We start from the raw sequence: 5,000 nt of genomic DNA on the forward strand, positions 1-5,000 counted from the left end.
AAGGGTGTGTGTGTGTGTGTGTGTGTGTGTGTGTGTCATATATCTTCATCTGGGTCCAACTTAGCAATATTCACCCACATCATCTCCATAATATTCGCTCGAAGTATCATTTCTTTCATGGGATCTCATCAAGCGGTCGTATATTTGCTGCCTACGTTTATGCTGAATGTGAAACCCCTCTTGCCCACGTGCGTGGGCACACGTGAGGACACTTGGGAACACGTGAGGACACTTGGGCACACGTGAGGACACTTGGGAACACGTGAGGACACTTGGGAACACGTGAGGACACTTGGGAACACGTGAGGACACTTGGAAACACGTGAGGACACTTGGGAACACGTGAGGACACTTGGGAACACGTGGGGACACTTGGGAACACGTGGGGACACTTGGGAACACGTGAGGACACTTGGAAACACGTGAGGACACTTGGGAACACGTGAGGACACTTGGGAACACGTGAGGACACTTGGGAACACGTGGGGACACTTGGGAACACGTTGGGACCCTTGGAGACATGAGAGGACCCTTAGGAACACGTGGGGACACTTGAGAACACGTTGGGGCCCTTGGGAACACGTGGGGACACTTGAGAACACGTGGGGACCCTTGGGAACACGTGGGAACATTTGAGAACACGTTGGGACCCTTGGTGACACGAGGGGACCCTTAGGAACACGTGGGGACACTTGAGAACACGTGGGGACCCTTGGGAACACGTGGGGACACTTGAGAACACGTGGGGACCCTTGGGAACACGTGGGAACACTTGAGAACACGTTGGGACCCTTGGTGACACGAGGGGACCCTTAGGAACACGTGGGGACACTTGGGGACCCTGGGAACACGAGGGGACCTTGGGGGAACACATAGGGACCCTTGAGAACACGTGGGGACCCTTGGAGAACACGTGGGGAGCCTTGGCGGAACACATAGAGACCCTTGAGAACACGTGGGGAGCCCTTGAGAACACGTGGGGACACGCAGGGGACACTGGTTTCATCAGAGATGTGCGGTATCACTGTACCATATCCCCTCCCATGTTTTGATAGACTCGAGTTAATTAGAAAGGATTCGAACGTTATCCAAGGTTTTTATCCATTCACTCGCGCGTGTCCCTCTGTGCCACCCACCCTACCACACACACACACACACACACACACACACACACACACACACACTCCCCCACCATAAAAGACACAGTAATTACCTAGTGTGTTCCCCCTCCCCCCCCCTCCCTACCCACTGTACCCACTCGCTTAGATAAGGACAGAGCCAGGAAGGGTAAGACGGCGTACACTGCTTCTGTCTCTGGATCGGAACAGGTTTCTTGGGGATAATTCACTTCACGCAGAACAGGGGGTAGATAGACGACGTTTACGTACAGTGAGTAATGAGTTCATTGATTTAGATGTTCCGGGGCTAAAACCGAGCTGAACGTGTCCTCGTCATTCATTCATTTATTCATCTGTTATGGATTTCATTTCCATAACGAAATCCTGGGAATCCAGAACGGGATTTTAGATGCATGGACATAGCATGGAATATCATCTTTTAGTAAAGGAATATTGTCTCTTGATTTGAATAATGTTTATTTTTTTTTTTTGCAGTCTTGGTTTTACTCTTTTCTTCTTCTTCTTCTTCTTCTTCTTCTTCTTCTTCTTCTTCTTCTTCTTCTTCTTCTTCTTCTTCTTCCTCTTCTTCTTCTTCTTCTTCTTCTTCTTCTTCTTCTTCTTCTTCTCCTTCTTCTTCTTCATGACGTCTTGGACGTTCGCGACCTGATCCAGCAGGAGAGCCGAATGCCTGGACGAGTCTGACAACCTGGAAACATTGTCTCCATTCACCCACTGCGCCAGGAATGTCGCCTCTCCCCACCTCGTAGGGTCGGACACATGGTGAGCGTGTGTCCACGCCAAGCGTCCTCCGGGGGAGGATTCCAGCCCAGCCTGGATTTTCCCGGATGGTCGCAGGCACTCGTCTGGAAGTCGTCAGGAGAGAGTTACCTCCGCCTGGCCTCTCTTAATTGTTTGTAGACGAGTCTTCCAGCGTCCTCAGGGGCTGGAGGCAGAGAGGGTTTTCTTTGCCTCGCCTAGGGCCCTGGAAAGGGGTTTTGCATAGGGGTTTTATCCCGACCTTCTCAGGGCATGGCGGTGCGATCCTTGATAACGATGGTACGACCCTCGATAACGACGGTACGACCCTTCAGCACGACGGTACGACTCGAGCACGACGTTGCGACTCTTGGGCACGGCGGTACGACTCTTGGCCACGACTGAACGACCCTTCAGCACGACGGCGCGACCCTAGAGCACAAGATGGTGCGATCCTTGGGTATGATATCCTGTGGCCTTTGACCTGACCCTTTATGAGTCAGGTCTGAGGTCAGGCCATTCACTATCCCAGGACGGTACAGCAATGTTCAGTAAGAGAGCTTTAGCCCACAGGTCCTCCTGGTGGTTGTGCGTCCCCTGAGCTGTCCATGAGGCTTCCAGACACCCATCGCTGGCCCAGACTGGGTGAGGCAACTCCTCCGTTGGCCGCGAAATCCGAGTACAGGATATCGTGGTGTCCTCGACGACCGCTGTGCTTGTAGGATTTATGCGAAGGATCCGTCCGAACCACCTCGGCCGTTGCCTCTGACGTCCTCTGCGTAGGATTTACATGCATGGAAAGATTCCTTAAGATGGGACGTCTGGTCTTCCAGGCTCTCCTCCTGGAAGATCACAGAAGAATCCCTCTGCCTTGTAGAGCGAGGGAATCCAAGGTGGCTGGAATGACACCCGGGAGGCGCTTTACATGTGAGCAGACCTTGACGGCTCTGTCGCTCTTCTTGCTTTCCAGGAAGGATGTTCGCCCAAATGAGGCGTATGGAAAGCCCCCGACCCCTCCTCCCTCCCTTAGGTCGAGCAAATTGTAATTCCAGGAAATTTTTTTTCGGGGTCGCGTTTTGCAAATGCGAGGCGTTGCTCGCCGGCGCCGCCGTGAGCGATTGTCTCCTCTGGAATCTTTGTAGTCTGATGTCGTCATTAGTAGCAACAGCAGCCGCGTTGATTACGGACGTGTCATACGAGGTTCAAGACTGTTCCAGGGATGTGTCGTCCAGTTGCGCCTCTGTGAATGGTCGTATCTTATTATTTTTTTCCTTTTTTACTTAGTTGTGAGTTACGCTTTAGTGAATGGAACGTGATGGGGGAGATGCGAGGCTCATCTGTGAGTAGTTATTCAAGTGAAGTGGAGATATTATGCTCTTCTGTGAGTTGCTGCCGTAGCGCTCAGCGTGTCTGGTGAAGGTGACCATTTTGCTGCCCTCCGTGCATGACGACACCCGTAGTCGCGGATCTAGTAACGAAGTGGGTTGGTTTCCTCATCAGCTGAGCTGCTTTACTGTCATTTGAAACGTCTTATCCGCCGAGATGTGGCAGCTCGTCCCGGCGAGAAGGCAGAGACAAGCCACCTTCGCCCAGCCATCCAGGTAACAAGGTCGTAAATCTGGATCTCACATAATGGAGAAACAGCACCTAGACCAACACCTCACGACGCCCTTCCACCTCCTCTTCTTCTCCTCCTCCTTCTCCTCCTCCTCATCCTGCAAGTGACGCAAGACCTCACAGATTGTCCCTCTCGAGCCCGTGAAGGACTCATCCCCCGTCATCCCCCGGTCATCCTTCATCCTCTGATGGACTTAGGGACTCTACAACCCGGTCCTTCTTCATCCTGCGGGTTTGACTGTGGAAACGTACAGTTCGCTCCTTCGTGTGTTGTGGAGGGACACACGATCTCTGGATCCCCAGCAGGAGAAGGAAGGACTTCTTCCCTGGTTCTCTTAACGCTCAAGCAAGCACACACACACACACACACACACACACACACACACACACACACACACACACACACACACACACACACACATCATTTAGCCAGTTCTATTACGCCCTCCAAGTTTCGTAATATCTGTAATACCTCAGCTGTGTATTTTCAGCCGTAATGGCCGCCTAGATTCAATAAACCGTTATTTATTCATTCATTCATTACGCCGCCGGTGGCGATCGTAAACAGACGTCGGTAGAGAGCGCATGGCTCGTTCTCCCCTCAGAGGGAAAGTCTTCATGACCGCGTCTGGCTGAGGAAGATACTCTCTCTCTCTCTCTCTCTCTCTCTCTCTCTCTCTCTCTCTCTCTCTCTCTCTCTCTCTCTCTCTCTCTCTCATTGCACGTCTTGATCCCTGGTTTGTTTGAGGAAGATTCAGAGCTGGGGCAAAAAAAAAATATTATCGTTCATTTGATCCTTTGATTTTCTTTTAGATTGCTGGACAATAAGATACGCTGTTTAGACAATGTCTTGGCTTTGAGTAGGACGTCGAAGTAATGTAAGGAGGAATTAGGAATATTCGAGGAAAGCGAAGAAGATTCGTAGAAAGCCAAGAGGACTTATCCTCAGCGATGCCTTCCCTCTGAACCATTGTTTTGCCTCAGTCAGTACCCATCTCGGGTGGAAAAAGAAAGATGAAACAAATGCAGATATATTAATCGAAGCTCAGCTGGTGTTTATAGACCTGAATTTTAAAAGTAGGGAGGTTGCAGAAGACGATAAGAAGAGGAGGAGGAGGAGGAGGAGAGTTTCACATTCCACAGTTTGCCCGTCCGGGGACCGGAGGAGGTAACATAACAGCCAGTCCTCGAGTGGCTGGTCCCCCACACGGCAACAACGGGATGGCAAGCAGACAGACTTGAACGCCTCGGGGACGGGCCTTGGCGGCTGGGAATGATACCTGTAGAACAGAGAGAGAGAGAGAGAGAGAGAGAGAGAGAGAGAGAGAGAGAGAGAGAGAGAGAGAGAGAGAGAGAGAGAGAGAGCAGCAGCAGCAACACCAGCTCACGTCCACATACCCACATATCCTCATATCCACGTCAAGTTACATCGCCCATGGTGTGTAGTGATATACTATAAAAGTATAATGATTCGCATGAGACTGTGGACATACATGACGGTCGCAGAAC

Source organism: Panulirus ornatus, chromosome 67, assembly GCF_036320965.1.
Source record: "Panulirus ornatus isolate Po-2019 chromosome 67, ASM3632096v1, whole genome shotgun sequence".
Classification (NCBI taxonomy): domain Eukaryota; kingdom Metazoa; phylum Arthropoda; class Malacostraca; order Decapoda; family Palinuridae; genus Panulirus; species Panulirus ornatus.